This window comes from Anabrus simplex, chromosome 3 (genome assembly GCF_040414725.1).
Source record: "Anabrus simplex isolate iqAnaSimp1 chromosome 3, ASM4041472v1, whole genome shotgun sequence".
In the NCBI taxonomy this organism is placed as follows: Eukaryota; Metazoa; Arthropoda; class Insecta; order Orthoptera; family Tettigoniidae; genus Anabrus; species Anabrus simplex.
In genome coordinates, this window is record NC_090267.1 from 284,025,841 (window position 1) to 284,050,897 (window position 25,057).

Consider the following 25,057-nt stretch of genomic DNA (forward strand, 5'->3'; position numbering starts at 1 on the left):
GCTCTGGAATTTTGGACTGTTAGATCGGCAGCGTAGTACTGTTAAAAGTGAGAAAATGTGCAGTTTTTCATTTGATTGAGTATTTCATATGAAAGCATTGTTTTTAATCACACCATTCCTATTGACGACATTGTAATGACCTATGTTCATTTCAGTTGGGAAAACCACTAAGCCAGTCTTTCTGAGGATGTAAAAAAAGCCAGGTGGAGAGTGAGTCTACCATTATAATGAAAACTCCTCAACCTGATTGGGACTAATGGTAGGCAAGCGGGCCTACCATTGCAATGAAAATTCCCTAACCCAGTCTTCATATGAGAAAAGACGTTTGGTGACTTCCCCATCATGTTTCTAGGGTAACATTAAGAGCTATGCAATTTAATACAATCTTACTCACAACGTGTACACCATCTAACCTAGAATTCTGTACACAATGCAGAATTCCGTAGCGAAGCACGGATGCATTAGCTAGTATTATAATAAAATAATAAAATACTAAAACACTGAGCATTGCTCAGCTTTTACATCCTCTCATAATTGTTTAGCAAGGAAAGGAATGAAAATTTGCAGATTTTATTATTTTAAGAATCAAAGAATTGTTTAACCACCTAATCGATATCTTTATTTGCCTCTGGCAATTTTATAAAATCATTCGCAGTACATGTTCCATCTGCTTCGCAGACATCATCAGCTACATTCACTTATGCTAGGTACAAAAACATCAATCAATCAATCAATCAATCAATCAATCAATCAATCAATCAATACTGATCTGCATTTAGGGCAGTCGCCCAGGTGGCAGATTCAATATCTGTTGTTTTCCTAGCCTCTTCTTAAATGATTTCAAAGATATTGGAAATTTATTGAACATCTCCCTTGATAAGTTATTCCAATCCCTAACACCCTTTCCTATAAATGAATATTTGCCTCAATTTGTCCTCTTGAATTCCAACTTTATCTTCATACTGTGATCTTTCCTACTTTTAAAGACGCCACTCAAACTTACTTGTCTACTCATGTCATTCCATGCCAGCTCTCCGCTGACAGCTCGGAACATACCACTTATTCACAGCAATTATAATAACAAGTTATTTCTTGCCCACCTATTCAATACAATCCACCTTTTGGTGTTTACAATTTCATACAATTAATTTCTCTAAGGGACATGTTTTGCTCACTTAATGGGCATCTTCAGCCTCAATTTTAATCTTAAAATGATGTTCTTGAACAGTCGTAAACATATTAAAAAGTCAATAGTCAATATTAAAATTACAATAGTCTAAAAACCAACTTACATTACATCTAAAAAACAACATTAAAGAACTTTTTAAAAACATGATAACATGAATAATTAAAATTATCACATTGTCAATTCAAAACCTTGTGTCTGAAACTAATATTGAATCTTCATCTTAAGAACAGTAGTACATTTTTTCTATAAAACAGCACCAAGGCGAACACCAATCTTACGGAAAAACGAAACTGAAATGCAACTTATATGACGTGGTGTATCCAGAATGTATTAAAATAGAGTACCCACATGATGAACTGTGAAAACACAATAATCCATATCGCTTTAAAACATAATAGACAAGACGCAGAATATGTGCAGGAATCACATGTGGGATCCAGTTGAAAATGCTGATCGACTTGTTTACAAATGTAGGTAGCAAATTATATTACGCAAATTTGCGAGGTATAGAACGTCGTGCTTGACCTCCGACCAATTTATACAGATAGTGGAATTTGTTATTATTAAGATGTTAGGTACGTCCTACTGATTCAGAGTTGTTAACTTGTTAATTTTAATTATTCAAGTTCAGAGTTGTTAACTTGTTAATTTTAATTATTCAAGTTATCACGTTTTTTAAGAGGTGCTTTAATGTTGCTTTTTAAGATGTAATTTAAGTTGGTTTTTAAACAATTGTAATTTTAATATTGTCTATTGAATTTTTAATATGTTTACGACTGTTCAAGAACATCATTTTAAGATTAAAATTAAGGCTGACGATGCTCATTAAGTGACCGAAATATGTCCCTTAGAGAAATTAATTGTATGAAATTGTAAACACCAAACTGTTGATTGTATTGAATAGGCGGGCAAGAAATAACTTCTTATTATAATTGCTGTGAATAAACATCATTCAATACGGAGTAACCATGAGGATAATGACCTGTAACATACCACTTAGTTGAGGAGCTTGTCTTCTTTCTCCCATTTCTTCCCAGCCCAAACTTTGCAATATTTTTGTAACGCTAATCTTTTGTCGGAAATCACCCAAGACAAATTGAGCTGCTTTTCTTTGGATTTTTTCCAGTTCCTGAATCAGGTAATCCTGGTGAGGGTCCCATACACTGGAACAATACTCTAGTTGCGGTCTTACCAGAGACTTATATGCCCTCTCCTTTACATGCTTACTACAACCCCTTAACACCCTCATAACCATGTGCAGAGACCTGTATCCTTTATTTACAATCCCATTTATGTGATTACCCCAATGGAGATCTTTCCTTAGATTAACACCTAGATACAATGATCTCCAAAAGGAACTTTATCAATATTTCCATTATTCACCCATGGGTTAGAGAATATTGTTTCCAAGTTATATTAGTCTATTATACTTTTGACAATATGTGATGTCTGCTGTACTTAAGAGATTTAGATAGATCATTGATATACAGTTAAAAAAAGAAGAGGCACTAGTGTAGAACCTTGAGGTGGTGTCCATGGGTCCACCACATACAGGACTGGCACCTTTGTTGGTAATGCATTGCTAACGACCATTAAAAAGGAGTTCATCTGGTTCAAGATGCTATTTGAAAACCTAATGGGTAAGGCTTTGACAGTAACAAATCATAATCTACAGAATCGAATGCCTTGCTGACAAAGTGCTTTCTACTCATATTTTAGATGTTTATGCTTCAGTTATTTTTGATATTGTACCAATCATGGAGGATGACCTCACAATCTGAGATCAAAACTAGTACCAACAAGTATTCTATGAATAAAATAGAATTTCATTCTATATGTGCATTGAATAGGTCGACCCACTCCTACCTCATTTAAACTGTGCCTTGCTTGCCATGCTGAAGTCAAGGAGGACCATTAGAGTTTTCTGTCTTCCTGTCTATCGTCCATCACTTGTATGATGTCATCAGGTATTTTTTTTTTCCTTTTACGTCGCACTGACACAGACCGATCATAAGGTGATGTTGGGATAGGAAAGGGCTAGGAATGGAAAGGAAGCAGCCGTGGACTTGTGAAAACGGGAAACCACAGAAAACCAGCTGCAGGGCTGCCAACAGTGAGGTTCAAATCCACTATCCTCCAAATGAAAGCTCAAAGCTGCACGCCCCTAACCGCACAGCCAACTCGCTCGGTCATTAGTCACTTTAAATAAGGCACTAAAAACCTAAACCCATGGCACTATAGCCCTGAAGGGCCTTGGCCTATGAAGCGACCGCTGCTCAGGCTGAAGGCCTGCAGATTACAAGGTGTCGTGTGGGCAGCACGATGAATCCTCTATGCCGTTATTCTTGGCTTTCTAGACCAGAGCAGCTATCTCACCGTCGGATAGCTCCTCAATTCTGATCACATAGGTTGAGTGGCCCTTATCCAGGTAAAATTTCCTGACCAGGCCAGGAATCGAACCCGGGGCCTCCGGGTAAGAGGCAGGCACATTAACTCTACACCACAGGGCCAGCACTAAGTAAGGCATTACATGCTATAATTGCAACAAAAACGTGATTGAAATGTATCATATTTCAAACCACCAATATGAGAAAACTAGAAATCAATCTATTTAAAAAATATGTTTTGGAATGTTTAAACCCATATTTCATTAACATTATTCAAATGTGTTAAAGTTTAAATTGAGCACCAAGAAACGAATTAAGTAGATGTCTTTCAATACATTATGGTAGGGCATCAAAGTCTATAGTGCAAACTCACATACCTTTTTTCATTCTTCTCCGCGGGTGGAATTGAAGTGTATGACAAGATTCATCTTCAAAGCATCAAGGGCAAAAGACCTCCGATTATCACTTAACACATTCTTGTAAGAAGAGAAGCTCCTTTCTATGTCACAAGACGTTATTGGTGCATATTTAAATAATGTTAAATCACTGCTGTAGTTGCTTTGGCTGAAAAGAGATCCCTTACCCAGGCCAAGGCTCAGGATGTTGAAGAGACCCAGATCTTCCTACCAGGCCAACAAGTACTACGACATAACCACCCAGTCAGTAATAAGATTGGAGGGTTTCATGCTGGTCTCGCACCTAAGTGGGTTGATCCCGTCGAGGTGGATAAGCAGCTGGACCATGGGGTCTACCTACTAAAGACCAAACGTTCACACATCGGAGTTGCGGTGAGTCAGCCAACCGCCGTGCATACAGAGTAAGCCTGGTACTACCATATGTCCATCTGTAGGAGAGGTTACAAATGACAACACAATCTGGTCATGAGGAGAACGCATCAACTATCATCGAGGAAGAGGCTGGCAGCGAGGCAACCCCAACCCTTGACACAGCACGATCTGGTTGAGAGAATGAGAGCTCATCCAGAGACGTTGAGGAAGACAGAAGATACAATCTACGACCAAGGAAAAATCGGCGTGTGTGATAGACTGTTGAAATTGTTTCAACTTATAGGGAGGACAGTGATGCTTCTTTAACCCATGGGTAAATAATGCAAGTATCGAGCTAGAATCATCATTAAATAATAATAATAATAATAATAATAATGATGGTGGAGTGGAGTTATTATTTAACAGGAGTTGTTTTGATGAGACGTGCGTAGAAATCATGTTTGAAGTATGAGAATTATTATTATTATTATTATTATTATTATTATTATTACTTGTGAGGTAAGGAGTGAGGTGTTTACATCCATTTATTATTATTATTATTATTGTTGTTGTTGTTGTTGTTGTTATTATTATTTATGTAGTTAGGTATGGACGATCATATTATTTGTGAGGTTATGTCATGAAACATGTGCTGTACTGTATATATATATATATACATATATATACATATATATATTGTACCGGGAAATGATTGTGGGGTTTGAGCATGGGAAGGACCTCAGGTAGTGTTCAGTGCTTTTTTTGGAGCAGGCACCGAGACGGATAGTATCGCAGGGCGAATAATAGATGGTAATTCTTTTTTTGTAAAATTTATTAACAATATCCACAGATATATCACCCTGCAATTCCAATTGCAACTCAAATTTGTAGCTAATATTTGCCAAAAAAGTAAAATAAAAGATTTATGTTGTGATCTTCTTGACGTCTGTTTGTGTGGGAATATATAAAACTATTATTATTGCTCTTCCATAAATCATGAACAACCTACAGTCTTTCTAATTTCAATGTAAACACAAAATATCACTTTGCACCTGGGATCAGTTCATTATTTATGGTGCTGACCTACAGTCCTTCTAATTTCTATACCACAAAATGAACACACACTTGTCATGGAAAGTTTGATAAATTAAATAAAATATTTAATCTCTTGCTGAATGTCTTTCAGTTTGTCGGAATTGGAAAAAAAGGAAATTAATAAAGCACTTGAAAATCCTAAAGTTCATCTAGGTAATGTGAATTAAATTAATTAATAACTTTGAAAATGAATTTATAGCAAAATATGAACTTCTTTTAAATCACGATAAAATTATGAATTACCGGGCGAGTTAGCCGTGCGCGTAGAGGCGTGCGGCTGTGAGCTTGCATCCGGGAGATAGTAGGTTCGAATCCCACTATCGGCAGCCCTGAAAATGGTTTTCCGTGGTTTCCCATTTTCTCACCAGGAAAATGCTAGGGCTGTACCTTAATTAAGGCCACGGCCACTTCCTTCCAACTCCTAGGCCTTTCCTATCCCATCGTCGCCATAAGACCTATCTGTGTCGGTGCGACGTAAAGCACCTAGCAAAAAAAAAAAAAAAATTTATGAATTGACATCCACACGAAGCACTTGTAAGAGCACTGTACTGGACTGTGCTTTGTAAAAAGTCAGTCAGTTGTGATTACTCACTCAGAATACGAGAAGATCTGCTTACAAGTGTTGGAGTTGGTGACTTGAAGTCTGGAACATTCCGTGGAGTGCGGGCGAAGGCTCGAACTCAGCACCGGCAATGTTCAGTGAAGATACCACGTCAATCTCCCTCGTCGACGTCCCCCGATGGGTACCATAACTGAAGGAACCATGTAAATCTCTCGTTGGAAGCGACGTTTGATGTAGCAGGATCTCGTACTACTTTTGCCAAGATTTCTGTTGTTCTTGGTGGAAATATCGGAACACGGAAAGTTCAATTGGCACTATTGAATTCACAAATGTCACGGATATTAATACTACACACCGTCGTAATGTACAGTTCCATTCTTACACTGATTTTATTGTGTTGAATTAACATTCACAGTCCATGCTGCAGAAAAACAGTTCTTATATACACAGTTCATGGGTTTGAGATGTAACAGTTCATAATCGTCACTAATTATGTCTGAACTACGATTGTAAAGTAGTGAACACAGACCATAAGCACTTGAAAATGTGATTTGTAACAGTCTCTATCACAGTCTCTGAACAAATATTATTCGCAGATTAAGGCGATTTTATGGTTGTATTTGCACCACACTACTCTGTTCTATTTAATATTATTGTAAAAAGTCCTTAATGTTCACGGGGTTGTTCACAGAGGTGATCGAAAGATCGAGAAAGTGCACAAGGAAAATAGTTAAGTCTTGCCCTGTTATGGGACGAATGTCGAGTAAATAAAGTTATACACAGTTCACTAATATATATTATCGTAAGAGAAATATGTTTTTGATTGATTGAAGTGGTCTTAAATTATGATTTCAGTTTACCACACGCAATGATTTAGGATATTGTCACAGTTCACAAGTACGTGAAATTAGCAAAGTTCACGATGTCGTATGACTGGTCAGTAAAATATCGGACACTTCAATTCTCACTTCAAATTATAGCTTTGCTCTGTTAATAAATTCACAAGTATTATATTACGATAATTCACCTTGAGAAACATCTAGAATCTTACCGTCGTCGCGGCGTGACGGAAACTTTACGTACGGTATGATGTTCATTCACTATTTCAACAGCGTTTGAGCGCGGCTACGATTACGTACTCGCGAATAGTAACGGAGCATACTTTCTGCACATACTGTACACACACACTCTGTACACAGATCTGGTTATGGCCTTGGCGCAGTGGCCTATATCAAAATCAAATCAAATCAAATCAAAATCTCTTTATTTGCAAATGAGGTATCTACCTCGGTGGCAAATGGCACACTAAAATACATTATTGTCAAGCACTAAATATTAAATTAACAAGAGAAGAAAATTTTCCTATAATACAACATTATACAATTTACGCTAACAATGTTTTCTATTAAACACACAGCTCATCCTTAATAAATTTATATTGTTTACAAAATTCTACTTATAATATCACCGGGCGAGTTGGCCGTGCGCGTAGAGGCACGCGGCTGTGAGCTTGCATCCGGGAGATAGTAGGTTCGAATCCCACTATCGGCAGCCCTGAAAATGGTTTTCCGTGGTTTCCCATTTTCACACCAGGCAAATGCTGGGGCTGTACCTTAATTAAGGCCACGGCCGCTTCCTTCCAACTCCTAGGCCTTTCCTATCCCATCGTCGCCATAAGACCTATCTGTGTCGGCGCGACGTAAAGCCCCTAGCAAAAAAAAAAAAAAAACTTATAATATCTCCTGTACTACTTACAAATATAGTCAACTGATATACAGTATGTGGAATTACTTCAAATGATAATATACAACTGGTATACGATTAATATTTACATTGCATTTATTTATTTACTTTTTTTTTTTTTCCCCGTTCTGGATCCTAAGTAGCATAACGACCTGCTGCGTCTTAACCAGAGCCCCTTTTTGCCACCACTTTTCAGAGTTCCTGAAGGGCCTTCACAGCTACCGTAGCAGTCCCAGGGCCCTCAAAGTCCACTCTGTACTTCACCCCTACAGGCAGTCCCCTACTTTGGCTGTCCAAACTCCTTAGACCAGGGGATGGAATTAATTTATTCACACACATTTTTTTATTTACAATAACCTGCACTGGTCGAATGCCCTCTAACACTTCATTTATTTTCTCTGTTGCTGTTTATTCTCTTCTTGAATATCTGTACAGATTTTGGAAAAGGATCAAACACTACCCCTGGTAAACTGTTCCACTCCTTCACACCCTTCGCAATGAATGAAAATTTACCCCAATCGCTTCTGCTAAAATTCCTTCTAATTTTATATTTGTGGTCAGTCCTGCCAATATAATTATTTTCCAACTGAAGCCTCTCACGGATATCTCCCCATGCTTCTTCTCCTGTATAGGCTCTATATAATCCTGTAAGTCTAGTTTTCTCCCATCTCTTACTTAAAGTTTCCCACCCAAGTTCCTTTAACATTTCTGATACACTACTCTTTCTCCTGAAATCCCCTGTTACAAATCTTGCTGCTTTCCTCTGCACACTATCTATTTCTTTTATTAGGTATTCTTGGTGAGGATCCCAAACACTGTTTGCATATTCCAATAATGGACGAACCATACTCAAGTAACTTTTTCTTTTAATTCTTTGTTGCATCCTTTAAGTAGCCTCATTATGACATGTAACGAACTGTATGCTTTCCCAACAATGTCATCAATATGACCCTTCCAGTGCAAATTACTTTCAAATCTCACACCTAAGTATTTGCACTTGCCATCTTTTGGGATAACTACCTCATCCAAAGTATATTCAAATTCAGTTCTAAAGCTCCTGTTTGTAAAAGTTGTAACAGTTGATTTGCCTCCATTAACCTTCATATTATTTTCTTCAACCCATTGTTGGATACTTTCAAGGTCCCTTTGTAATTCTGAACAATCCTCAATGTTGTTTATTTCCCTATAAACAATTATGTCATCTGCATACAATCTCATTTTTGATGTTATATTGTTCCCTAAATCATTTGCGTATATTAAGAAAAGTAACGGACCGATTATACTACCCTGTGCAATTCCCTTCCAAACTTTCTCTTCCTGAGATACATTATTTCCTACTTTGACTTTCTGAACCCTTGAATTTAGAAATGTTTTTATCCAACGTGTAACCCTTACGTCCAAACCTATTCCCTCCAATTTCTTTAATAATATTCCATGTTCCACTCTATCAAAGTCTTTGGAAAGATCTATGGCTATGCAATCTAACTGACCTCCTGAATCCAATTGATCTGATATGTCCTGCTGAAATCCCACCAGTTGTACCTCACAAGAAAATTTCTTTCTAAATCCATACTGGCTCCTCATGAACCAATTTTTATCATCACATATCCCTCTGATGTACTTTGATATTAAACTCTTCAGTATTTTACAAACTATACTGGTCAGGCTGATTGGTCTGTAGTTCTCTGGTTTCCTTTTATCACTCTTTCCTTTATAAATTGGTATTATTATAGATTCCTTCCATTCCTTTGGTATTACACTATTATTTATGACATAGTCAAAGAGAAATTTTAAATAAGGCACTATGTACCACCCCATTGTCTTTAATACCTCCCCAATAATTTGATCACTCCCTGCTACTTTTCCTTGCTGAAGCAGTTGGATTTCTATGAAAATATCTTCATTTGTGAATGAGAAGCTTCTTGTTTCCCTCTGTCTCCCTCCCTCTCTATCTTCTGTTTTGGTTTCCAACTCTTGACATTCATCTACTGAATCTCTAAATTCCCTAATAAATAGGTTTGCTTTCTCAGTATCTGTTAAATAGTGTTCACCCCCCTTCTCCCACCATTGTAGGAATTTGGATTCCTTTTCCTTTTTGATTCCTGATATATGAATACAGATTTTTCCATTTCCCTTTGTGGTCATTACCCTCTTGAAGTATGCCATTCATATAATTCTCTTTTGCTTCCTTTTTCACTCTATTCAGTTCCCTCATTAGCTGTTTTCTAGTTTCTCTACTCTCCCTACCATCTTTGATTGTCCTGTTTACTATTCTACATTTTCTTTTTAATTTTCTTATTTCCCTTGTATAATAAACAGGGTCTGAGGTCATTTTACCCTTCCTAAGAGGTACAAATCTCTTCTCTCCTTCCCAAATGATTCCTTTAAATTTAGCCCAAAGTGTATCCACGTTACTCCCTTCACTTATCCAACAACTGAACTGTGATTTAAGGTAAGTCCCAAATTCATCAACTTTAGTTTTTCTGTACAATTTCTTGTCTTGTGTAACCCTCTTATTAAGCCTTTTTGGTACGAGTCCTACATCCATTATTACAGCCTTATGCTCTCCTATTCCTTCAATTAGCTCAGTTTTATCAACAATTTCCCATGTTTTAACCAAGAATACATCTAGTAAGTTATTGAGACTAGTCAGTTCTTGTACTACTTGTGTAAATCCTCCCTCCCAAATTAACTTATTTGCCAGTTTCTGTTCATGGGCTTCACTTGCAGCTCCATTCCATTCAACTTCAGGCAAATTTAGATCTCCCCCAATTATTACCATATCATTATTATTGTTTTTATGAGTATAATCTATTATTTTCTCAAAGATTTCCATGTCTCTTTCCTCTCTTCCAGGCCTGTATGTTCCTATAATTCCCACCTCCTTCATATTATCACAAACTAATTTTATCCCTAATATTTCATCCCTTTCATCGGTAAACCATTCATGTGAACAGTAAGTTTCCTTCACCAGAATAAACACCCCCCCTCCCTTTTTATCTCCTCGGTCTCTACGATAGTCTGTGTACCCTTCTGGAAATACTTCTCTATTACCCACCCCTTCTTTCAACCACGATTCCACTCCTATCACCACATCAGTCTCATAAGATTCCATCAATGTACTGAATTTTAATTGTTTATTTACTACACTTTGACAGTTTACCAAGAGCAATCTCAGACCCCCTTCCTCCCTAAAACTTGACTGTTGCAATTGGGTAACTTGAAATTCCTTACTATCCTGAGTTTCTTTTTCTAGTTGACTAAGCCAGCTTGAAGTACAGCTGGCTCTTTCTACTAGTTTTCCTGGTCAGTATTATAACTCAAGGGAGTTGCCTGTTTTACAGTACATATCTTAAGATTAATAAAATCTAGAACAATATTTGCTATCTTTCGTTTACCTGAATTGTTTAGATGGAGGCCATGTTTTGTATAACAGTATCTCTCAAAACTGCTGCATTCAATAACCTGAGTATTCCGAAAATGTTTACAAATTTTAACAATATCTGTATTGACCTTGTCCACTTCAATGTTCACACACGAGTCTCTACTCAAATCATGCCTGTGGGGCACGTTCACTACAAAGACTTAGTCTGGGTCAGCTTCCCTAGTATATGTTTAAGTTGTAATCTTACATTCTTGGCGTCGTCATGAGCTACGTCGTTCGTCCCACCGATGATAAGCACTGCATCGCTGCTCCCGAAGTTCCTAGTTGCTGCTTCTACGTTTTCCAGAACACTGCTGATAGAAGCTCCTGGATATATTTCTCCGGTTGCTGCTATATTCTCGTCGTTAATCACTCCCGCAATTCCCCTTCCTTGGCTATCACCAAACAATGCTACCTTCGCTGATTTAGGCCTAACTGGGTCTTGAATCTGAATTCTAGGCCTAAATTTTAAACTCGGCACGGCAACGGCAGCGGATCGTGATGATTTGGTTTCACGTGCGTGATCATTTTCTTCCAGAATTGAATTATTTAGGGCAGAAAACCTATTTCTGATGTTTATTTCCGGAAATTCAGTTGTAGATTTCTTCTTAGCCGGCCATCCACGAACTACTTGACACCACGTGCTCGAGTTTGTTACTTGTACTGGTATATCACTCGAAGAATGGTCAGTCCCAAATTCTAGTGATCGCAGTCTTTCCTTTAATTCCTGATTTTCAACTTTAAGAGTCTCATTGTCCTTTTTTAGAATGTTTATAATTTCTAATGCACTTTTATATTCCTCGACTGTTTTCGGTGCTTCGTCAACGCCGTCCCCAACAACAACATTCCGAACACACTGCTCACAAATCCAGTCAACATTTTCATTAGTTTTTACGTCTCTAGGGCAATTTTCGCACTTATAATGCCACCATCGATCACATGAATCACACAACATTCCAGTTTTCACTAATCTTCGACATTTTCCCGCACTTTTCGTCACATTTTACGGTTAGTTTACTCGGAGAATAAAACACTACATCGTCATTACCGGGCGTCTGGCGAGCAGCGCTCGAAATCAGATGAAGGGGCGAGTATACCTCCCAAACTTTAAATTATCATATTTCGGAAACCACTGGATGGATTGGCTTCAAATTTGCAGGGTTTTACTTCCAGATTATTAGCTACAATTCAGCGTTGGTCTCGTGTTAATCGGTCCAGGCGTTAAAAAGTTCATAAAAATAGCCGAGAAACTTCTGTAGGGGAAGTAAGCTACAAGCGGCGGTGACGTCACTTGATCTTGCTTGACTTGTGTTCTCCCTCGTGAAGTGCAGTAGGTACAAGAACATTCTCTCACACAGCTGTTCACGTATCGGAACTGAATTGTATGTTAGAAAATAAAATTTATTATTTATATGTGCCAGGGCCTATGCCTTCCTGGTACAATACATATACATATTGTACCAGGAACTGTTCCAGCCCTGTAGATTGTTTTATAATTGGCGGAACATATGGAAAAGGGACGGCAATAATATGTGTTCGTATGCCCGACATCTTGTGCGAGCGCCATACGAAGCTCATCGTGGCGAGCTGGACACGTCACGAGCAAGGAACTTTTCAGCTGATAAAGATACGGAAATGAGACAGACATCATAGTGTAACTCATGTTCTGAACGTAAACATATGTCAATTTCAATACAATCCATCACGGCATTCAAGAGATATAAGCAAGAAAGGAATCGCACTTCCCCCAATAACGTGGCAAGCAGCCTTGGGTCGTACGGAATATAAGCAGCAGACCACACCGTATCAAGTCAGTTCGCATTCTTCACAGCTGGCTCGCATGTCATGCTGCACGCGACGAGTCGAACTCAGTATTCATACTGCCGGACATCATAATGCTTATAAAATTTCGACGACAAGTTGACACTTACTTTCTGTGAATACCAGTGAGTAACTTGTAAATTGTGGGACTTGCAATTCGTCATGCATTCAAACTTAGGAAATTAACGTGTGTATAACATCAAAGTCATAAAACCTGTAGTATTTCACCAATATTTGAACTTGACAAGTATCTGAATTTTATGTGAATAACCGTGACCAACTTGAAATTAGCACAGCTAGTTTAAATTGTAATGGTCTTGGACTGTTTCAACTTTGAATATCATAATTCATTGATATTGCGGAATATAGAATTCATGCACAAATAATTGTAGAACTGTGATAGTGAGAAGTAACATTACGAGATATTACGAGAGAGAGCCATTTATTTATTTCTTTACTGTGAAAGTGAGCCATGATAAACTGTGCGTCGAATGAAAGTTATTTTGACAATACGAACAGTGGGCAGTAAGTGTCAAGATGAACTGTGCAGTGAAGTGTATTTTCTCATTATCATGATTTACGATAATAGACAGTGGTCCGACGTATTCCTCATCCAGTGAATGGTGATTATTTATGAGACAGTAATAATCAGTTCTAACAGTGCAAAGTCAAATAGTGCACATTTCAACCTAGTCAGTTGGACTTTCTCGTGTTAAAGCCATTTTTTTATTAACATGAGAAATCCTGACTCGAGATCGACGGAGAACGACGGAGATTTGATGCAGATCAACGTGGAATTGGTACTACGAGGGACAGTTCCAGGGACGTGGTACTATGGAACATCGTGGTGTTTGCTGACAGCTGAGTTCCAGTTTGCTGCTTGCAGAGCAGTATTCAACTGTTCAAGTTCAACAAGAAGGCGTATGTGAGGTGATATCAGTGATTTTTCCGTTTAAAAACATGATTCTAACTTTGAGCAGAACTTTTACAAACAGTGTCATAACTGACAAAGAATATTAAACGTTCACTTACTTAATATTTTACTTGGAAAATTAACGTTTTACAACTCTTAGTCGACAGACTTTAAAATAACAGTGTGCTCTCGCCGTATATTCTCATTTATTGGAACTTTGAAATATCAATTGAGTGCATTATTCATAGTGGAAGTGTATCATAAACTCTCAATTTACAATATTTTCATAAAAAGTGCAATAATTTACAAAAGAGTAGGACGATACTCAGAACTTTATACAAGAAGACCTGATTTAATTTCAAGTGTTTCATATTTGAGTTTTGTGTGTTTACAAGAAGGGATTACAGATTTTACTTTATTTAATTTATGAAGAAAATGTAATCAGAAATCGCAAGTGCTAACAGAAAAGACGTTAGGATTTCTTATTTACTTACAACATGCTTTATTATTCATTTATGCCATGAAAGTTATAATGAACATAACAGTTTGAGAAAGACATTGTTCAGTCGAATTTTACTTGATTAACTTGATTTTTCAATATTTTGTTGTTGAAATTGGGATTTATTTTCTAGTACATGTCTATAATTCGCCGATATAATAAGGTGACCTTCCAGAGATTGAATAAAGGAAAGAAAGATTTAATATCTATTATTTTGCCTTGTGATCCTCCCTCTCTGTACCATCTCCTAAGGACTAGGCAACCCTCAGAAAGACCTCATGCTCTTGAAATCAACTTTTCCTGGTACAATATATTAATATGAGTTTAGTCAATGCAAGAATCCATAATTAATAGTATAAATAATTTATTATTCCCTGTATATATTATGAATAATCCACTACATTGTTGTGCAACACACCGTAATATCCAGAATGTTCGATGAGAACTATGTAGAATATTCCTTACATGGTAACTATGCTATCGAACACACTAGAATTTATGTAATGATAGGTTGTGACATATCCTTCTAGAAGCCTGGCCAGGCAACACATATAAGGAGGCGGTCTTGATGGTGGAGTGGAGTTATTGTTTAATAGGAGTTGTTTTGATGAGTCGTGTGTAGAAGTCGTGTTTGAAGTATGTGAATTGGTTTTGTTGAGTTGGTAGTTGACATGCCTATGGTGCAGTCTTCTTTTTATGTTTTACAATAGGCAGTTGTTCAAAATGGTGGTTTATTGATGTATGTGACAAATGTGTAACAGTTTATAAATAAATTAGTGTACACAACTGACAGCATTTTGTGTGCGTCTTTGTGAGGAGCAATGGAACTGTCTCCCTCACGGGGATGACTGAACTATAATCTCCGTTGTTTCTGTGACTTGCAAGTATAGCGAACGGGCAGTAGAAAGATGGAAAACCTGCATCAGGAAGGACCTGAATAGTACCAGTGCTAATGAAAATAAAGTACAAGATCGATGTTACTGGAGGGGATGAGGAAGAGGAGGAGAGAAGAAGAAGAGGAAGGAGACTGCATTACCTATTTAACAAAATAACTATAGAATGTTAAAAAACAGCAATACGTTATAACATGTTGTGATATATATTATTGTAGCTATGCTAGGTGACACATGTGTGTAGCAACAGCTCTGCAGCTTACAGTGATTAGCAGGTGAAATTGAATTGTGGCGATTAAAGAAACTTGTGCACTTTTGAGTAGTAACGTGTGTGACAAGCTTGAACTTTATTATCTTCAGTTAAGTATATTTTGTGCTTGTGACTGATAAATATTAACAAGGTGTATCAAAACAGCAAGGATCAAGCCGCTGCTACTCGCAGTGCTGCCAACTTAGGCAGTGCGGTGAAGAATGCGTTAGAAGAAGTTGTCATTTTGTCAGACTTTCTGGGGAAACTGGTGCAAGCAGTAGCAAAAAAAGAGTGACAGACATGGTATTAAAGGAGCTTGAAAAATCATTTTCTTTTAACACTGATGTGGTAGGTGATCTGAAGAGGAAATTAGAAAATAAGGACTGGGAAATTTAAAAAATGAGAGAAGACTTGGGTGCCAAGTGTGACGATTTGGAGCAGTACAGTAGGAAAAATAATTTCAGGATTTTTGGTGCGCCGAAAAGTGTAAATGAAAATTGTGAAGAATTAGTTTTGTACACCTGTAAAGCAGTGGGTGCTGATGTCACTGTGATTGACATAGATTGCTGCCACCATGTAGGGCCAAAATCCCCTGGATAGTATTTGACTACACACTAAGAAACTAGCAGACACTAATGAGACTGCCGGACTGACGAATGCACGCGGCAAGGTGGTGAAACATACCTCAGTGCCTATGACCTTAGCAAAAAAATATAGCCCTGGTACCCTTCCTCATACCACAGGCAAAGTCTCAACTATTTGCTGTGGCACTAAACAAATCGGTTAGCCGGAACGAAGTACATTTTGTGCGTATTTCCGCTAATAATTTTGGTAATGATTAAAGAAAAAGAAAACAATTATCTGATAAGACAACAGGGCTTGTACAAATGGCTTTTTTTAATAATTCCTAGTTTCAGTCAGCAAAAATGGACTAAAATTGTAATATCTTCTCCATAAGTCCCAATTCAAATTATTCTGTTTTTATCTTCTTCTCTTCTTTTTTATTTCCTGTTTCCAGTCTTCTGGGTGGGGCTGTGAATCAACGACCTCCACAGTTCTCTCTCTCCCCACCACTACCTTCCTTCCCCCAATATTTCTTCTACTTTTACTCCTCTCTTCTCTATACTCTTCTTTACTATATCCGTCCATCTCTTTCTGGGCCTTCCCTGTTGTTTTCTTCCTATTATTTTCTCAATAATACCAACTTTGGAACTCTATCCTCTTTCATTCTCATCATGTGTCCGAACCATTTCAGCTTACTAGTCTCTATCTTGTCTTGCAGTTTAGGGAATCCAATTCTCTCTCTGATCTCTTATGTTTTCTGATTTTATCCCTTTGTGTCTTCCCAATTATTCCTCTAAGGAATTTCGTCTCGGCTGTTTGGATTCTACTTTCTTCGCATTTTGTTGTTGTCCATGTGCCCACCACATACAGTACGTCAATATTGGTGTGTAATACACTGAGTACAGAATTTTCTTGCATTTCTCTGGGACGTTCTGGTTCCACATGATATCTCTCACATATTGGTAAAACCCATTAGCTTGTTGAATTCTCTTTCCAATTTCTTCATTTATTTCCCAAACTTCTGAAAATATATTTCCCAAATATATGAAGCTTTTCACAACTTCTTATTGTCTTCCATTTACTTCAGTATTCCCTCTTCCTTCTCTATTACCTCTCATCATCACTACTGTCAATCTTTACCTCACTTATTTTCATTTCATATTCCTCTATTGTAGATTGCATACAGTAACTTGTTCTTGTACTTCCATTTCATCTTCTCCCCATATTACTATGTCATCTGCAAAGAGTAAGGTTTTTGACTCTTTGCTTCCCCTTTTCTGTTGTACACTCTTGTGGATTTTATTGATGACTGTGATGAACAGTAGAGAGGATAATACACTTCTTTGTTAAAGTCCTGTTTCTACGTTGAACCAGTTTGTTTGTCCTATCTTAGATTTTCACACTACTTACACACTTTTCATAGACGGCTTTGATCATTTGTACTTCTGCTCTGCCTACCTTCTTTTTTATCCATGCATCCCAGACCAGTTGCCATGTACACTGTCATATGCCTTTTCAATATCTATAAATGTCATCATGAAATCCTTCCTGAACTGCCAGGCTGAGTGACTCAGATGATTGAGGCGCCGGCCTTCTAACCCCAACTTGGCTTAGTCCAGTGGTATTTGAAAGTGCTCAAATACATCAGCCTCGTGCCTGTAGATTTACTGGCATGTAAAAGAACTCCTGCAGGACTAAATTCCGGCACCTCAGTGTCTCTGAAAACTGTAAAAGTAGTGTGTGCAACGTAAAAACAATAATATTATTATTTTTACCTTCCCAAACTCCCATCTTTTCTCTATCATGTTCCTTAATGCAAAAATTAGATGAAAAGTTGATCTGTCTCTTCTAAGTCCATATAGCTCTTCCTCCATTTCCTTTTCTTCTTTCATCCTCGGTCATTCTTCCAATATCCTCTCAAAGATCTATTATTATTATTATTATTATAATTATTATTATTATTCTATTATTCTATGGCTCTACAGTTCATTGTGAACCTTGGCCTCTTCAACAATCTTCTGCCATTTATCTCGATCCAACGCTAAAACTTTCCAATTCTTATAGCCCATTTCCCGAAGATCTTCAGTAACTCCATCCATCCATCTGGTTCTCAGTCGACCTCGTCCTCTCTGTCGCCCTGGATTTCCATTTAATATCCTTTTAGGTACTTCCGTATCACTCATCCGTGCTACGTGCCCGGCCCGCCTCAATCTGGTTGATTTCACTATTCTTCTAATAGGCGAGTCTTATAAATGTTGTACAAGTCATGATTGTAGCTCCTCCTCCATGTTCCTCTTTCACAGACTGGGTTGATGATTCTTCGAAGTATCTTTCTTTCTAAGGCATCCAGCATTCCAGTACCTTTTGCTGTTAATGGCCAAGTTTCCGAGGCATATGTAAGCACAGGTCTTATAAGTGTTTTATAGATGGTTAATTTAGTGGTACGGGTCAAGAGCCTTGAGGAAAGAAGCCTTGTTAGAGCAAAATAGACTACGTTGGCTGCTATTAATCTCTGTTTAATTTCATGAGAGGTATCATTTGAGTAGGAGACTGTCGATCCCAGATATTTAAACTGCTCAACTCTCTCAAAGGTGTAATTACCCACGGTTATTGAGGGTGGCATGTTCTCCTTACGTGCTTTCCCAGCAGCCATATATTTATTTTTCTGCTGGTTGATGTTCAGTCCCATTTTCCTACTGGCTTGTTCAAGGGCGATGAATGTCTCTTCCATCTCAAAGATCTATGCTACTTGTGAAATGAGGGTGATTCCCCTGTACTTGCTACATTGTTTCTTCTCACTCTTCTTGAATACTGCTGGGATTATCAGACCCTTCCTCCAATCTTCTGGTAGTAGTTTTTTCTTCCATATAACTCAATATAATCTATATACCCAATGTAACCCTACTGGTCCTGCTGCCATTATCATCTCTGTAGCCACCTCATTCACACCTGATACTTTGCCACTTTTCATCTTTATAGCTCCTTCTATTTCCAACATTGTTATATCTTCATTTTGGTTTTCTTCCACCATTTCTTCTTCATGTCCCTTCTCTTCCTCCAGTTCTTTGACTTTGGTATTAAGTAATTTAGCAAAATACTCCAACCATTGTTGGAAAATATCTTCTCTTTGTGTCATAATTTGTTCTGTAACTGTCCTTACAAATTTTGTACCTTCTCTCCTGTTTTGCTTTTAATCAATCCATTCAGCACTTTCTTACTTCCTTAATATCATCTCGCAAGGTTTCTGTGAAGCTTTTCCAGCACTTCTATTTCTCCTCCTGTACAATCTTCTGACAAGCTTCCTTTGCTTCATTTTACTTCAGCATACTCTTCATATTTCTGTCTCCTATCCAGCTCCTCCATGCCATTTGTTTTTCATACACTGTATCCCTTACTTTGTTATTCCACCTGGGAGTCTCCTTTTCCTTCTTTTTCCCTGACACTCTACCACATGTATCTTCTGAACATTTCATCATTCCTTGTTTGAACTTGGCCCATTCCTTCAACACTACCAAACTCTCCTTCAAGAGTTTGTTTTTTCATTTCTTCTTGGAACTTCTTCTGTGCTCCCTTTTCCTTTAATTTCCATACCTGTATGTTTCGTTCTCTTGTCTCTTTTAATTTCACTATTTTACCAAGCTTTAATTTAGCCACTACTTTTATGGTCTCCTTCAAAATCTTCTCACAGCATAGCTGTCACATATCTTCAGCTGCGTTTCTATCTCTCAACTAAAATCAGATCAACCGAGGAGTCTGCCATGCGGTTAGAGGCGTGCAGCTGTGAGCTTACATTCGGGAGATAGTCGGTTTGAATCCCACTGTTGACAGCCCTGAAGATAGTTTTCGTGGTTTCCCATTTTCATACCAGGCAAATACTGAGGATGTACCTTAATTAAGGCTACAGCCATTTCCTTCCCACTCCTAATCCTTTCCAATCCCATCGTCACCAAAAGACCTATCTGTGTCTGTGCGACATAAAGCCAATTTTAAAAAAATAGATCAATCATTGTTTTTGTTCTCCTTTGTCCCTATCCATATCCAGTTCGTTTTTTATCATTGTTTTTACTCTCCTTTGTTTCCATATCCAGTTTTTTTTTTTTTTGGCTGTTTTTTCTGAACCATGTATTGCCTACTATTAACCTCTTGAAGGTCACGGCGCAATATATTGCGTGTAGCGGTAAGTGCCACTGTGGATATGGCGCAATATATTGCGTGTGAGAATTTGAAGTGATATATCTTCGTAACTGTAGGTATTTCTTTCGACAACGATTGAAAAACGGATAGCTCCCAACACCTGTTGGCTATTTTCTGAAGTCGTTAGATTATTATCACCACGGGGAGCACTGGAAATGTTTTTAAGCGGATGTCTTCAGCTTTAGCGAGTCAATTGCAAACAGTTGAAAATGGCTGCGCCAAGTCGAGCTGACTTGCTTACAAGTGACGATACTGTTTGTGAAAGTCTTATGAATGATGAAAGTGATTGTTCAGTATTTGAAGACAGTGATGAAGACAATGTAAGAGGTATGTCTGGAAATAATTCAAGTGGTGAAGACTTAAATGAAAGTGAGGATGAGGTTACCAGTTACAATAAACCATGATGCCGAGGTCACCTCGACGTTGGACCGGAAAAGGTTAAGAGTCCTCTGTCAACAGAGAAGTTCTTGTAGCACATCTTGAATTCCCTCGGGACAAGTCGACTATCGGTGTTCTGTCCCCTAATCCACTGTGTCATGGTCCTACAGGGCTTGTCTTGTTCTTGTCATTGTTTAATTACTTCCGGATCAAGTTCCTTCTTGATGGTCATAAGGACAGGTTCCTTGGGCTCACTCTGGTGTCTTCATGAAAACTCCCTCTCGACAATGGTGCTCCTAGCTTCAGGTTCCAATGCCGGGTGCCTCAGATAAACTGTCTACTCCTATTTTCATTGATCCTGGGACGTGCCACACATCGAAATCAAATTCTGCGATTAACAGAGCCCATCGCATCACTTTAGATTTCGAACCGGAGACAGAGTTTAACCAGTTGAGAGCAGCATTATCGTCATAGACCTAGAACTTCCTCCCCTCCAAGTAGCCTCTGAATTTGCCTATGGCCCACACCACGATAAGGCTTCCTTCTCGGCAGTGCAGTAGCGTTGTTCGGTGGGAGATAGCTTTCTGCTGGCATACTCGATGTCCCTTCCACCGTCACTTCTCTCCTGGAATAACACTGCTCCTAGGCCGGAGTCGCTGGCACCCGTCTGCAGGCACATCTTCTGTTGAGGGTCGGGATGGGCTAGACTGGGTGCGTTGCATATCGCAGCCTCAATGCCTTGGAATGGTGCCTCTTCCTCGCTGGTCCATCGGAACGCGCGGTTGTTATGGAGTAGATCGGTGAGTGGTATTGCCTTCTCTTCAAAGTGTGGCACGAAGCTGCTATACCATCCACACAAACCAAGGAACTGACGTACTTGTCGCTTGGTCCGTGGGTGCTCAGCTTCTTCGATAGCTCGATTCTTCGCACAATTTACGAACATCATATAGATCCGTATTGATACAGTTTAAAATAAGAAACAATGTTAGGTTTAATGGTCAACCCAATCAATACATACAAGTGAAAACTATTTAATATAAAAACAAATTAAATATATCCTGGAACATGTTTCATCTCATTTGAGACTTCATCAGCCATAACGTCTCGTAGTTAATTACAAAGCTCATTTTTGCTGTCTAGTAATTGAAAAAAAAAAAATGGAAAACTCATTACACACATTATTTAGGTCCTCACTTCTTGTAAAAAAAAATTTATCATCAATGTTAAAAGTTGTAACATTTCTTGAAACATGACATATCAGCCATAATGTCTCGTAACAGAATACAATGCTCATTGTTGCTGTCTAGTAATTTAAAAACAGAAAAACCCATGTCCTTCATGAACTGTTGAGAATAACTAAAGACAAATTTACATACTATTTACAATAGAATAATTCAACACTTCTTGCAAAAATCTTGAATTTTGAATGAACTTTCTTGAAAACATTACATGCAGTGTTGTTAGCTGGTAGTTTCAGTGCGCTGACTAAGGGAGATTGAAATTCTGGCCTCAGAATAGGAATAGGACCAAATCCACATTGGAATATTTAAAAGCTTTAACTCACATGGAAATTTCTTTCAAAAATAAGCTATATCTCGTAGAAGGAATCTGAAGCTTCTGTCGTATGGCAAAGATCACCGCTGCATGACCACCATATTGATGGCTTAATTCTTATGAACATTCCTTTTATCAAATAAGACAAGGACTGGAAAGAAAGAGAGATAGAAATTAATGGGTTTAAAACCATTGGAAATTTAAGAAATGAGTTTCCATCACAAATGCGTGACGTAAAAGCTTAACATTCAAGGTTATAAACTTCATAGTTGGTTCCGTATTGAATTAAGATTACACATAAAATAAATACAAAATTTAATCCACCTTCTGAATAATTAACAATCATGCGATGTTCATAAAAACATTACAATATACTATTACAAGGTACTAGTTTTGTTCCTATTAGGGCCATCATCAGCCTAGCCAAGATACATATGTGTATATCATAGTCCTAAAACAGAGTTGTGCGGTGAGATGAAAGATGAAAGAATGGACTGGGGATGTGGTGGAATGATATACATGTAAAATGGTGAATATATGAACTGTTGTAGATGTAGCAATGTTATGTTGATCAGTAACAAGTAAAATCTTTTGATATATGTCTCATAAAATTACATATTAATCAACAATTATCTCAAAATTGAACAAAATAAGCTCTATTTGACGAATAGTCTAAGGTTGCACATTTAAAAATTTGGGTTATGCCAGATTTTAAACAAAGTCCAATGTTTCTATTGAGTTCTAGAAGATATGAAGTTCAACAGTGACGCAGAGGGAATTATTTTGCATGATGTCCAATAAATCCACAACAGAGGTTAAATGTTGATAAAACTGTTGGACATATCTTGCGATATATTGAAATCTTGCTGTGTTACAAAGGGATATTCCCAATTCAATAGGAACCAAATGAACCTGGAGAAAAGAAAGTTTGAGTTAACATGAGAAAGAAATTAATGTGAGAGAACAATAATGGCGAAAAAAGAAAAAGAAAACATTGAGGACTCACCTTGCGCGCAATGTGAAACAAACTTGCTGGTGGAGTGCAACTAACATAGTGAGAACAGCGTAGAGCAGGAGGGAAGGAAGTTAGTGAAGGGAGGTGCATAGAAAGACTTAAGTGGGGAGGGGTGGGGAAATGGGAAGTGGCTTAAGGCGGGGTCGGCTGGAGGGAAGATGGTGGTGTTTGTGTTGGCGGAGGACCTTTAATTGACTTAAGGGAAGAATTTTGGTCTGCTGACTTGCTTTTTCTGAAATAAGTGATGAAAAGATCAAATAAAATATTAGGTTTCCCGGTTATTTCATTGAGATTGTAGTTAGCGTTGACGTATTGGTCCAAATGTATATAAAAATTCTCGATTATATTAAGTAGAGGGCCTTTATTAGCTATTTCATGGATATCCATGTCTAATTCGAAGTTCGTAAATTTATGATTATAGTCGACCATATGTTGGCCGATAGCCGAAAATTTGTTATATTTGACTGCATTGAAGTGTTCCAAGTATCTCATATTAAAGCTTCTGCCAGTTTGCCCTACATAAGAAATATTAGAACAGTAGTTGCATTTGAGCCTGTAAACACCTGATTTTGCGTACTTGTTAACTTTATTAATGTGTGATGTATTATGTAGAATGTGTGTATTGTTGTTGTTGTTGGTTTTAAAAGCTATTTTTACGCCTTTTTTATTGGAAATATTAGTGATCTTATGAATTTAATTGGTGTAAGTGAAAGTAGAAAAGGATTCGAATTTAGGTAGTTATTTTTAAAGTGTGGTTTTGGGACGGAATTTATGTTTGTTGATAATACTTTCTATGAAGTGGCTGCTGAAGCCATTGAATCTTGCTATGCTACGGATAGTATTCAGTTCCGTGTAAAGATCTTTCTTAGTCATGGGTACATTGAATGCTCGGTGAACAAGGCTGTTATATGTTGCTTTCTTGTGAGGGTGGGGGTGAACTGAATCTTGACGAATTGTAACAGCAGATTGGGTGGGTTTTCTATAAATTTTATAGGTTAAAAATTCCGGATGTCTAATAATGGTAAGGTCTAGAAAATTGACCTTTTGATCTGTTTCTGACTCCAGGGTAAATTTAATATGAGAGTCAATGTTGTTTAGTGCTTGAAGTGTGGTATGGGCGTCGTCTAAGTTCTCATTTATAACTACCAAAACATCATCGACATACCTAGCCCAAAAAAGGATATTCTCAAAATTGTTGTTGATTTTAGTGTTTTCAAGAAAGTCCAGATAAATTTCTGCGAGAATACCTGAGGCCGGTGAACCCATTGCCAGACCGTTCCGTTGGTAGACGGTGCCATTAACCGTGAAAAAGTTATTGTTTACAACAAATTTAAGCAACGTAATAAAATCTTGAATTTCTAATTTACTCAAATGACTATTTTTATTCAGGTTATTTTCAATGATGGGAATTAATTTGGAAATTTGGATCCTGGGTTACATATTTACAATATCAAAAGAGTGGAGTGAATAGTCAGGTTGCATGCTGAAGTTGTTTAGTTTGTCTATTAATTCATATGTGTTTTTAATGGACTTCTTAGATAAGAATTGGTAGTTTTTTCTTAGGAACTTTTGGATAAATTGTGAAGTTTTGTACAAAGGACTCGGTCTAAAATTAATGATTGGTCGAATGGGAACACCGGCCTTATGTATCTTAGGAAGAGCTCTGGCCGTAGGAAGCCCAGGGTTCATACTTAATAATGTTATTTGCTTTACGTCCCACTAACTACTTTTTAAGGTCTTTGGAGACGCCAAGGTGCCGGAATTTAGTCCCGCAGGAGTTCTTTTACGTGCCAGTAAATATACCGACAC

The 25,057-nt window shown here is 37.7% G+C and overlaps 1 protein-coding gene across 3 annotated transcripts in view; it reads right to left on the reverse strand.

Moving 5' to 3' along the window:
• The window catches only part of aft (adrift), a 436,902-nt gene that overhangs the window by 363,087 nt on the left and 48,758 nt on the right, over positions 1–25,057 (reverse strand). Inside the window, exon 3 of one of the 3 annotated variants that reach the window (XM_067143069.2) lies at positions 22,244–22,384. The exons of the other annotated variants lie outside the window; for them this stretch is intronic. The gene's annotated coding sequence lies outside the window, so the exon portion shown is untranslated. The remainder of the gene's footprint in view (positions 1–22,243; positions 22,385–25,057) is intronic. 3 annotated transcript variants of the gene reach the window in all.